At 50.1% G+C, this 12,979-nt stretch overlaps 1 protein-coding gene and 1 pseudogene across 6 annotated transcripts in view; one reads left to right on the top strand and one right to left on the bottom strand.

The window, feature by feature from the left end:
• Positions 1-4,896: 4,896 nt before the first annotated feature.
• Positions 4,897-12,979, top strand: part of LOC121278767 (microtubule-associated protein 4-like) — a 376,105-nt gene continuing 368,022 nt past the window's right edge. For 5 of the 6 annotated variants that reach the window (XM_041189191.1, XM_041189192.1, XM_041189188.1 and 2 more), the window contains exon 1: positions 5,369-5,518. The gene's annotated coding sequence lies outside the window, so the exon portion shown is untranslated. Of the gene's footprint in view, positions 5,042-5,368; positions 5,519-12,979 lie in introns of those variants that run through there. The other variant, XM_041189187.1, reaches the window with a different exon arrangement.
• LOC121279474 lies at positions 10,317-10,440 on the bottom strand (annotated as a pseudogene).

The raw sequence follows: 12,979 nt of genomic DNA, 5'->3' as shown, positions 1-12,979 counted from the left end.
TTCCCGGAGCCATTCTGGTAAATCTCCTCATAACTTTTCTAAAGTAAGTGAGCAGAACTGGATGCAATACTCCAGTTGGGGCCTAACCAGAGCTTTATAAAGGTTATGCATAACATCCCTGCTTTTGTATTCAATATCTCTATGAAGCTCAAGATCTCATATATTTTACTAAGCACTCTCTCAATATGTGGTCACCTTCAAAAATCTAAACACATGTACCCTGAGGCTCCACTGTCCCTGAACACTCTTTAGAATGGTGCCAGTCTATATTACCTCTCCCTATTCCTTCTGCTAAAATGCATCACCTCACACTTCCTTGCATTAAATTCCAATTGCTACTTGTCTCCCCATTCTGCTAGCCTACCTATGTCCTGTTGCAGTCGATTTGTATCATTTGCGCTGTTTGCCAATCCTCCAAGTTTTAGTATCATGGTACCTACACCACATGGACTGCAGCAATTCAAGAAGGCAGCTCACCATCACATTCCCAAGGGCAACTAGGGATGGGCAATAAATGCTGGCCCAGCCAGCGAAGCCCACATCCCATGAATGAATTAAAAAAAAACGGCAAATTTTGAAATTTTATTCTGTATTCCAAAGTCCAAATATGTACATCAAAAATAGCATGGTCCTAGTACTGACTCTTGGGCAACTTTACAGACTTCCAGTCTGAAAAATAACTATTTACCACGACTTGCTGTTTTCTGTCCTTAAGCCAACTTTTTATCCAAGCTGGCACAGACTCTCCTATTTTGTTAACCAGCCTTTTTATGTGGCACTTTGTGAAATGCTTTCTTAAAATTCATATAGATAAATCAATTACATTCCCTTCATCATCCGTCTCTGCTAATTCAAAAAATTCAATTAAATTCGTCAAGCACGACCTGTCTTTGCCAAATCCACGCTGACTATTCTTAATTAACTCAAACCTCTCCGCGTACCTGTTGATTTTTTTCCCGATTATTGTTTCTAAAATCTTACCCACTGATGTTAAATTAATCGACCTGTGGTTACTAGGGGCAGAATTTTAGGACAGCGAGATTTTACATTCCCACTGTCGTCAATGGGATTTATAACGGCCCGCCACATTTTACAGCCCTGTCCCTGCCAAAACAGGGCCATAAAATTCTGCCCTAGGAATGTCCTTACACCCTTTTTTGAATAACGTTCTGATCAGGTGAGGAAGGATCTTTGACTCTCCTCTCTTTCCTCTCCTCATTTGACTGCAACAGGTTTTTTGTGTGAAAAGGATATACTTGCCAACTATGTGAGCACTTAACAGTTTACACGCTGTGATCATAAAGGAACCAATTGGACAGGTTTTCTTGAGTTTAACAAAGAAAGATATTAAATCATTTAAGTATAATAAAGCTAAGTAAAATAATAATACACACTGACTCATTCACTCTCTCACACACACAGAATACAGAGTGGGGAAGGATAAGTTGGTCATAAAAAGTAAAAGATATATACAGTCTGTAGTTTGGGGACATGGTTGGTTTCAGGCTGAATTCTGTAGTCTTGCAACTGACTGTCCTTTGGTGGTCCTGATGCTTCCAACTTAAAGGTCCAATTGGTTGTTCTTCTGGAGATGGTAGTACTGGGATAAATTCTTCTAAGCCTCTGTCTGCAGCAGGGGTGTCCCTGGATTGTTACGGTCAGCAAATAGGGTTCAAAGCTTGCAAGGTTGGTTGGAGAGAGACAAAGGAAGGAGGGACTCCATTCGGGTCTTCTCTCTCAGCATCTCAGCTGCTTGTCCTCAATTCTCTAGAAAAACAGGCGCTTAAACATACAAGGGTTGGCTTGTCATGTGACCGCCTATCTCCAACTGCCCAGGGGATCCAAATGAAGTAATTGCCAGTGTATTGCAAAGGTAACTGATTGGTTCATATTTGGGAAATTCTCCTAGTCAGCATCCCATGTCCAAGTGATTAGACTTAATTGTTTGTCTCCAACAGTGGAATACCAACCCCGTCCCTGTACCCCACCCACCTATCCCCGTAACTAGGGAAGATGAGAAGATATGGAAAGCCATTTTGCTATCTCCATTTCCACATCCTTTAGCAACCTGGGTGCAAACCATCCGACTTATCCAGTCTAAGCATAGCCAGGCTTTCCACTACTTTGTACCACTCAATTTTCAACCCACCCTTTACCTCTACCATCAACGCTTTTACTGGTAATTTGTCAGCTTCCCCTTCCTTCATAAATTCTGATACAAAGTACTCATTGGGCAGAATTTCCCACTCCATCACTTGAACAGTTGATACAAGATGCACCTCCGTTGATGCCAGCTGCCCTGCAGCCATTTAATACTCCAAGGAGCATTAATTAGCTGGAGGCAATTTCTGCCCCTCACTTGGAAGGAAGTCCTGCCTCAGAGTGACTAGGCATTCTGTTTGGCTAGCAGCTCTATTGTCCCAGCAGCTCCACCCGGAGCACACAGGACCAGGTAGGTGCAGGGTTTTGCAGCAGCGATAGGAGGGGCAGCCCAGGGATGGTTGGGAAATGGAGGTGGCTTAAAGGAAAGGCTGGGGGAGGGGTGGGAGGAAGTAAATGGGGGCCAGACCTTGGGAAGTGTGAGGGTGGGGGGGAGTGAAAGGGCTCCAGTGACAGAGGCCCCTCCACTTTTCTGCCTGAGGCTTAAGCAAGGTGATCAGCAGGGTTTCCTCCCCGTATCTGAACTTATCCTGTCAGCAGAAAAATTATCACCAGGCAGGAAGTGTCCAGTAAATCGCCACTTAAGGGTATCGACTGGTGTGAGGATGAGCAGGCCACTCTGGGTTTCACCCGCACACCCCCACCCTGTAAAATTGCAGAGAGGTCAGGGGCAGATGGGAAGGGGGCAGCAAGGCCACCTGGGGAATTTTACAGGCTTCCTTGCCTGCGAACCTGCTGGCTGGGGACCAGAAAATCCCCAATAAGGCTCACTGCAACTCTTATTATTCATGTCAGCGGAAGATTTTTTGGGTTCCCTTTTATGTTGACCGCCTTCTATTCTCATATTCTCTCTTTACCAGTCTTATTTTCCTCTTCCCTTCCCCTCTCAACCCATTATATTTGACCTGGTTCTCGCTTGAAGAATTCATCTGCCATGCATCATTCACCATTTTTTTTTGTTTCATCATATTCTCTATCTCCCTCATCAGGTAAGAAGCTCTGGCTTTGGTTTCCCTCCCTTTTGCTCTTGCTGGAATGTACCTGAAGCATCTCCTTCTGAAAGATCACTCACTGTTCCATTACAGTTTTCCTGTATATTTTTGGTTCCATTTCACTATGGTACATCTCTTTCCATCCAATGAAATTAGCCCTTTTTCAATTTAGACTCAGTTTGCTCCTTGCTATTCTGCATTGCTAGTCCAAACCTGATAAGATGATCACTCTTACCCAAGTATTCCCCCACTTCATTCCCCAGTACTAGTATTCTTTCTAATTGGACCAGGAACATGATGGTCAAGGAAGTTCTGAACACTTTTCATAAATTCCTCCGCCTACTTACCCTTTAACACCATCCCAATTGATATTTAGGCAATTAAAGTCCCCCTGCAGGAAATAGAGTCCCTCTGCATAAGGTGGCAGCTCCAATAAACATTTCTCTTCTCGTCACCTACATTGTTGCCCCTGGACTCCCCTAAGGATTGTTCTTTTGGCCTCCTCCACATGCTGCCACTTGGAAATCACCTGAAGCAGGAGAAGCTCCATTCTAAGGAGGGTGAAATAAAGTGGAACAGCTCTATGCACACCTAATTAATCAGGGAAGAGTGTGATTTTTAATTCATGGTTGGATATAAATCCATGGTATTTGGATGTCCATCTCTGGCAACATCCAATCTTCTCCAGCTCCATCCAGTACATCCCTGGCTCTTGCAACAGGGGCTTGTCTCTCTCCCTCTCTCTCTGGCCAAATACCACAATAATTTTGTGCCAGTAATTAAATGACGACCAAGAGACTAGAGCTCACCCATAAATAAAACCAGAAAATATGGAAATGCTCAGCAGGTCAGGCAGCATCTGCTCTAATGAAAGGTTATTGACCTGAAAGTAATTGTTCCTCTCTTCACAGATGCTGCCTGATCTGCTAAGTATTTCCTGTTTTCATTTCAATTTTGCATTCACAGTATTTTGCTTTTGTACTAGATTTCAACTGCTCTTCTAGTAGTTATTTTATAGTCATAAACAGCACAGGAAAAGAGTGCTTCTGACAGTGCAGCACTCATTCGTTATTTTTCATTTAAGTATCATCCTACATTGCATGTTGAAGACTCTAGTGGGGATAGAATGTACTACCTTAGGATCCAGAGGCCGATGAACCAAACTGACATCTTACCAAATTATCAAAATCTTCCTTTTACTTTTAAGCTATGGCCTCACTCAACTTCCCTTGGCTGCCACAATATAACTTGCATTTATATTGCTCTTTTGACTTCCATCACACATGGAAGCACAGGCTGATCCTTTAGGGTTGCATTAGAGTAAGTCGGAGTTTACATTAAAGGGGAGAGGGGTAAGTGAAATCAGGCTTAACACAACTTTGTACCAGAGTTGTCAATATGTGGGATATAAGTAAGTGGCCAGGAAGGAAATTTTGATTTAAAAATGCCTTAAATAAAAAGATACTGATGAGCACAAAAAAAAATTAACTTATGCTAACACTAGGTAACAAGATTGAGTCTTCCTTGTGTGGGTGGGCTGAAAATAGTTTGAGCATCAGTTTTATCGACGCCTCCCTCTTTCTCAATCTAGTTTGCTGCTGTAGCCCAAAGTCCCGCCCCTCTCCCGCTGCTCAGCACAAACCTCTCGACGCAATTGGCCGCCCCACATCACAATCCGGCGTCACCAAACCTTGACGCAGCAAGCAATTGGTCAGAGGTGCTGGCAATCAAACCTTGCGTCATCACATTAGGTTGAGAAGAGGACCTTTAGCGGTCGCACAGATTGAATTCCCAAGCTTGAAAACGACAGGGGGAGAGAAATTAAAATAAAGTTGGGGAAGCCAAAAAAATTTAAAAATTACCGTGGCAAGATTTCCAATCAGCAAAACGTAAGTCAAATTTCATGTGATAACTTGAAGTTAAAATATATATTCAAATTCCGCCACTTTAAAGGTTGGGTTGGGGCGGGTAAATGGGGGGAAAAAATCATCAGTTATTCGGGGCGGTGCCTTTCCTGTCAACGCAACTTGTTAGCGGAAGTTTGACGTAATGACGTCAATTGGATGGGAAGCTCGCTCCCCACATGGGCGCTCCAAGCGCCGATTGGTTGTCCCGCCTGTCGTTCAAGCGCCGAGGAGGTGGGAGAAATTAGCGTACGCACGCCGCGACGGTTTATCAGGTTTGGTTGTAATTGTCCCTCCCCCTTTCAGTGGGCTGACTAACTTTGCAGCATTGACTTGTCTCTTTGGTTTTACTCCTGTGTTTGAGAATTAATCTCTGTAGCCCAATATATAGCCATAAAAACAATTTCCTTCTGAGGAGCCACTGCAGTATTTAAAATTTACAGGAACTTATACCAAATACAGGTAAAAGAAAAAAAACAATTAAAATAATTTTCTCTATTAAATATATTGCTTGGGGCATTACACGGGTGTGTATTGTTGTGATTGAGTGAACCTGTCAAATTGTGTAATTTTTAACATTTGTATTTAAATTAACTTGTGAACTGATGTCTGGTGCAATGCAGATTTAGCTTTTTCTAAAATATAAGGTATTTTGTAACTGGGTTACTTTTGTATGCTAGCATTTTTATTTCCATTGCGTTGTATTTGTTTTATTCTTTGTTGAGACTTTGGAGATGTGGGAATCCAGTTAGAATGGGTGTGGCAGCACGAAGCATGGGGCGAGGCCATTCAGCATAGACTGTGTAATCAAGTGTACCAATTCAATGGATTAAACGTTATGGAGTAAAGAGGCGATGGTTAAATGATACACTGTAAGAGTTTTGTTTTGAAAAGGGATGGAGGTGAGAATAGTTTAAGACAAGCTCCCTAATGCTGTTGGGAGATGATGAATAAGCAGAGGTTAAAGCGATCAGCCATTGTTTTATCTTTGTTTAGGTTGTATGTATGACAGATTAACTTTTTTCTTCTCATGAAGTTTTAACTTTCTACAGTGAATATTTCCATTGCTGTTTTGAAATTGGCCTCCTGTCCATATTCAGTTTGCAGGATGCAGGGAATTGTTTCCCTGGTTCTGCTCTGTATCTAGCTAATGGGAACTGACATGTGAGGTGACTGGACGAGACTTAATCTATGTCTTGTGATTCGGAGTTTGTGGGTGGGGGGGGGGGGGGGGGGGTGGGGGGGGGGGTGGGGGGGGGAGGGGGGTGGGGGGGGGAGGGGGGGTGGGGGGGGGGGGGGAAGGGGGGGGGGGGGTGGGGGGGGGGGAGGGGGGGGGGGGGGGGGGGGGGGGGGGGGGGGGGGGGGGGGGGGGTGGGGGGGGGGGTGGGGGGGGGGGGGGGGGTGGGGGGGGGGGGGGGGGGGTGGGGGGGGGGGGGGGGGTGGGGGGGGGGGGGGGGGGGGGGGGGGGGGGGGGGGGGGGGGGGGGGGGGGGGGGGGGGGGGGGGGGGGGGGGGGGGGGGGGGGGGGGGGGGTGGGGGGGGGGGGGGGGGGGGGGGGGGGGGGGGGGGGGGGGGTGGGGGGGGGGGGGGGGGGTGGGGGGGGGGGGGGGGGGGGGGGGGGGGGGGGGGGGGGGGGGGGGGGGGGGGGGTGGGGGGGGGGGGGGGGGGGGGGGGGTGGGGGGGGGGGGGGGGGGGGGGGGGGGGGGGGTGGGGGGGGGGGGTGGGGGGGGGGGGGTGGGGGGAGGGGGGTGGGGGGGGGGGGTGGGGGGGGGGGGGTGGGGGGGGGGGGGGTGGGGGGGGTGGGGGGGGGGGGGGGGGTGGGGGGGGGGGGGGGGTGGGGGGGGGGGGGGTGGGGGGGGGGGGGGGAGGGGGGGGGGGGGGGGGGGGGGGGGGGGGGGGGGTGGGGGGGGGGGGGGGGGTGGGGGGGGGGGGGGGGGGGGGGGGGGGGGGGGGGGTGGGGGGGGGGGGTGGGGGGGGGGGGGGGGGGGGGGGGGGGGGGTGGGGGGGGGGGGGGGGGGGGGGGGTGGGGGGGGGGGGGGGGTGGGGGGGGGGGGGGGGGGTGGGGGGGGGGGGGGGGGGGGGGGGGAGGGGGGGGGGGGGGGGGGGGGGGGGGGGGTGGGGGGGGGGGGGGGGGGGGGGGGGGGGGGGGGGGGGGGGTGGGGGGGGGTGGGGTGGGGTGGGGGTGGGGGGGGGTGGGGGTGGGGGGGGGGGGGGGGGGGGGGGGGTGGGGGGGGGGGGGGGGGGGGTGTGGGGGGGGGTGGGGGGGGGGGGGGGGTGGGGGGTGGGGGGGGGGGGGGGGGGGTGGGGGGGGTGGGGGGGGGGGGGGTGGGGTGGGGGGGGGGGGGGGTGGGGGGGGGTGGGGTGGGGGGGGGTGGGGTGGGGGGGGGGGGGTGGGGGGGGGGGGGGTGGGGGGGGTGGGGGGGGGGGGGGGGTGGGGGGTGGGGGGGGGAGGGGGGGGTGGGGGGGGGGTGGGGGGGGGGTGGGGGGTGGGGGGGGGGGTGGGTGGGGGGGGGTGGGGGGGGGGGGGGAAGGGGGGGTGGGGGGGTGAGGGGGGTGAGGGGGGGAAGGGGGGGTGGGGGGGGGGGTGAGGGGGGTGAGGGGGGGAAGGGGGGGTGGGGGGGGGGTGGGGGGGGGGGGGGGGGGGAAGGGGGGTGGGGGGGGGGTGGGGGGAGGGGGGGGGGAGGGGGGTGGGGGGGTGGGGGGGGGTGGGGGGGAGGGTGGGGGAGGGGGGGGGGGGGGGGTGGGGGGGAGGGTGGGGGAGGGGGGGGGAGGGGGTGGGGGGGTGGGGGGGTGGGGGGGGGAGGGTGGGGGGGGGGGGGGGGGGAGGGGAGTGGGGGGGTGGGGGGGTGGGGGGGAGGGTGGGGGGGGGGGTGGGGAGGGGGAGGGGGTGGGGTGGGGGGAGTGGGGAGTGGGGGGGGGAGGGGAGAGAGGGGCGAGATGGGGAGGGGGGTGGGGGGTAGAGGGGCGAGATGTGGGGGGGAGAGGGGCGAGATGGGGAGGGGGGGGTGGAGGGGGTTGGGGGGAGGGGAGATGGGGGTGGGGGTGGAGTGGGGGGAGATTTCTGCTCATGCGCTGGCTACACATGAACAGATCATGCTTTTTTCGTCCTTGGAGCCTTCTGTGCATGCACTGGCTGGAAAATGGCCACATGTGTGCATTTCTGTTTTTAATGATCTCCGGGTCTTTTGCGTATGCGCCAGCTGAAGAATGGCCGCAGACCAAAACTGCACACAGTATTCCAGGTGTGGTCTCACCAAGGCTCCTGTACAATTGCAGCAAGACATCCCTGCTACTGTACTTGAATCCTCTTGCGATGAAGGCCAATGTACCCTGAGTTAATGAGATATCCGTGGAATCTATATTGGTGGCATCTATCACGTGTTTTGGGGTGTGGTGTGTCTGACCACAGGTCTTCTATTAGATCACATGTACCACCTACTTGCCCTGAATATTAGAGTATAAGAGATATTGTAAATTGTTATCTTTATAAATTTGTATGTATTTGTAGGAATAGTGATTTAATCATTTACTGGTTTGTATTGAGATCTTTCCAGTCTTTTTGTCTAGTGTAATAATATAGTTCATTCTTTTTCTTAGCAGACTCTTGTGAATGTGTTCAGTAACCCACAGTTTCTTAAAAATAAAAGTTAGGGATTTTGTTTTTATTCCTGCATGGAATGTGGGCATTGCTGGCATGGCCAGAATTTATTGCCCTAATTGCCCTTGTTCAGGGGGCATTTAGGAGTCAACCACATTGCTGAGAGTCTGGAGTCACCTGTAGGCCAGACCAGGTAAGGATGGCAGATTTCCTTCCCTTTAGTGGGCATCATTAGACTTTAAATTCAAATCCCCCCATCTGCTGTGATGGGGTTCAAACCGGAGTCTCTGGATTACCAGTCCAATAACAATACCACTGCTCATTATCCTGACTTGGAAATACTTCGCTGTTCCTTTATTGTCACTGGGTCTCCCCCTAGATCAGACTTGTCCAATGGTAACATCAGCTGGGATCGTAACAGTGCTAACTATTTGCAGAAATGTGAAGTTTTTTTTCCTTTTGGCAGTGCCACTGGATTGGGACCTTTTCCTACAGCTGTTCTTTGCTGAGTGGCTGCTATACTTCTTTAACACCCGATCTTCTGTCTTTTATTATCCCTCCCATGTTCCCTTTCTTCTCACTTTTTATTTCCTCCTAGCCAAAGGTTGTCTAGATGAGCTGTTTTTTTTATTCATGGGATGTGGACTTTGCTGGCTGGGCCATCATTTATTGCCCATCCCTAGTTCCCCTTTAGAAGGTGGTGGTGAGCTGGCTTTTTGAACCACTGCAGTCCACATGGTAAGCCCACAGTGCTGTTAGGGAGGGAGTTCCAGTGTTTTGACCCAGTGACAGTAAAGGAACAGCGATGTATTTCCAAGTCAGGATGATGAGTGGTTCGGAGGAGAACTTACATGGGAATACCACAACCTGGATCTGCTGCCCTTGTCCTTTTAGATGGTAGTGGTTGTGGGTTTGGAAGATGCTGTCTAAGGAGCCTTGGTGAATTCATGCAGTGCATGTAGTAGATAGTACGCACTGCTGCTATTGTGCGTCAATGGTGGAGGGGGTGAATGTTTGTGGATGTGGTGCCAATCAAGTGGGCTGCTTTGTCCTGGATGGTGTTAAGCTTCTTGAATGCTGTGGGAGCTGCACTCATCCAGGCAAGTGGGGAGTATTCATCATACTCCTGACTTGGACCTTGTATGGCGGACAGTCTTTAGGGATTCAGGAAGCATGTTACTTGCCACAGGATTCCTAGCCTCTGATCTGCTCTTGTAGCCTGTGTTTATGTGGCTAGTCCAGTTCAGTATCTGGTCAGTGATATCCCCAGGTTATCAGTGATGGTAATGCCATTGAACGTCAAGGGCAATGGCTAGATTCTCTCTTGTTGGAGATGGTCATTGCCTAACACTTGTGTGGTGAGAATGTAACTCTTTTGAGTACAAACCCGTTTCCATCTGTTTCAGATGAAGTTACATTGTTTCCCATTGTGAGATTTGAACTCTTGATCTTGGGGTTACAAACCCAGTATCATAACCACTTGGCTATTTAGGCCAAGCGTGGTGAGAATGTAACTCTTTCGAGTACAAACCCGTTTCCATCTGTTTCAGATGAAGTTACATTGTTTCATAGTTTGCCATTGTGAGATTTGAACTCTTGATCTCTTGATCTTGGGGTTACAAACCCAGTACCATAACCACTTGGCTATTTAGGCCAAGCTTAAAGCCTACTGCACCTGGTATTCCCAGGCAGTCTCCCATCCAAGAACTAACCAGGCCTGAGTCTGCTTAGCTTCCGAGACCAGACGAGATCGGGCGTTTTTTTTTCAGACTAGTATGGCCGTAGGCTCATTGTTCCATAGTTTGCCATTGTGAGATTTGAACTCTTGAGCTTGGGGTTACAAACCCAGTACTATAACCACTTGGCTATTTAGGCCAAGCGTGGTGAGAATGTACTTGCCAATCGTCAACCCAAGCCTGGATATTGTTCAGGTGTTGCTGCATTTGGACATGGACTGCTTCAGTATCTGAGGAGTCTCGAATGATGCTGAACATTGTGCAATCATCATCGAACATCCCCACTTTTGACCTTATGATGGAAGGAAGGTCATTGATGAAGCAGCTGAAGATGGTTGGGCCTAGGACACTACCCTGAGGAACTCCTGCAGTGATATCCTGGAGCTGAGATGACTGACCTCCAACAACCACAACCATCTTCCTTTGTGCTAGGTATGACTCCAACCAGTAGAGAGTTTTCCTCTGATTCCTGTTGACTCTAGTTTTGCTGCGGCTCCTTGATGCCACACTTATCATTTGCACTGATGTGCTGGGCTCCCCCATCATTGAGGATTGGGATATTTGTGGAATAGTCCCCTCCTCCTCCAGTGAGTTGTTTAATTATCCACCACCATTCACAACTGGATGTGGCAGGGCTGCAGAGCTTAGATTTGATCTGTTGGTTATGGGATCATTTAGCTCTGCCTGTCCCTTGCTGCTTATGCTGTTTGGCATGCAAGTAGTCCTGTGTTATAGCTTCACAGGGTTGATACCTTATTTTAAGGTATGCCAAGTGCTGCTCCTGGCATGCCCTCCTGCATTCTTTATTGAGCCAGGGGTTGATCCCCTGGCTTGATAATGGTAGAGTGGGGGATATGCCAGGCCATAAGATTGTGTTTTAGTACAATTCTGCTGCTGCTGCTAATAGCCCACGGTGCCTCGTGGATGCTCAGTATCGAGTGGCTAGATCTGTTCAAAACCTTCTCATTTAGCATGATGGTAATACCACACAACACGATGGAGGGTAAACTCAATGTGAAGGCAGGACTTCATCTCCTAATGACTGCGCGGTGTTCACTCCTACCGATAATGTCATGGACTGATGCATTTACGGCAGTTAGGTTGGTGAGGATGAGGTCAAGAGATAAAAACAAAAAACTGTGGATGCTGGAAATCCAAAACAAAAACAAATTACCTGGAAAAACTCAGCAGGTCTGGCAGCATCGGCGGAGAAGAAAAGAGTTGACGTTTCAAGTCCTCATGACCCTTCAGCAGAACTCAGTTGGGTCATGAGGACTCGAAACGTCGACTCTTCTCTGCCGATGCTGCCAGATCTGCTGCGTTTTTCCAGGTAATTCTGTTTTTGTTTAGGATGAGGTCAAGTATGTTTTTCCCTTTTGGGTCCCTCCCACTTGCCACAGACCCAGTCCAGCAGCTATATCCTTTATGGCTTGGTCATTAGTGGTGCTACTGAGCCACTCTTGGTGTTAGACATTGAAGACCCCATCCAGAGTACATTCTGCCCCATTGTCACCCTCGGTGCTCCCTCCAAGTGCTGTTCAACATGGAGGTGCACTGATTCATCAGCTGAAGGAGGTCAGTACCTGGTAATCAGCAGGAGGTTTTCTTGCCCATGTTTGACCTGATGCCATGAGGTTTCATGGCTGTTGCTGTACCCTAGCTGTTACTGATTAATGTGAACAGAAGGATTAATTTATTTGCCAATTGTTTACTGCTTAGCTGAGATATTGATAAACATGTGAAAATTAAGGTTGTTCTGTATTTAGCCCTGCATGGAACTGCATTTTGCATTGTTATTGTCTCAGCTACCTAACATGGTAAACTATTCCAAACATCTATCATCCTGTTAACTTTCTTTTTCTTTATTCTTCCTGGGATGTGGATGTCACTGGCAAGGTTAGCATTTGTTGTCCATCCCTAAATGCCCTTGAACTGATCTTGCTGGGTAATTTCAGAGGGCAGTTACGAGTCAACCACATTGGAGTCACAGGAGGCATGTAAGGATGAGAGATTTCCCTCCCTAAAGGACATTAGTGAACCAGATGTGTTTTTACAACAATCGGTGATCAGTTTCATAGCTTTATATTCCGCATTTATTAACTGAATTCAAATTCCACCAGTTGTCATGGTGGGATTTGAACCTATGTCCCCGGAGCATTAGCCAGCGACATTACCACTACACCACTGTCTCCCCGAACTGTAAGTTACAGTACGTTAATTTAAACCTGTGTCCACTGATCCTGACTGACTTTGAAATAATGTTGAGTTCATCATCTATAATGAAATAATATATTGAAGTTCTTGCCTTCCCATTCCTAGCCCATGTTCTAGACTGGAGCTCTTAAATTTATTTAATCTAACATAGTTCATCCACTTTACACTTGGTCCCCTCTGAGTCTTTAGTGTATCGATACCCTTTTTGAGGTGTAGGTTTATCGCGGTATCGCAGAATTTTTACAGTGCAGGAGGAGGCCTTTCAGCCCACCATGTCTACATTGGCTCTCAGAGCATTGACTCAATGCTATTCTCCTGCCTTTTCCCCATAACCCTGCACATTGTTTTTATTTAAATAATTATCTAATGCCCTCTT

This window comes from Carcharodon carcharias, chromosome 6, assembly GCF_017639515.1.
Source record: "Carcharodon carcharias isolate sCarCar2 chromosome 6, sCarCar2.pri, whole genome shotgun sequence".
NCBI lineage: Eukaryota > Metazoa > Chordata > Chondrichthyes > Lamniformes > Lamnidae > Carcharodon > Carcharodon carcharias.
The sequence above is the reverse complement of the archived record's forward strand: the minus strand, read 5'-3'. Positions and strand labels throughout refer to the sequence as shown.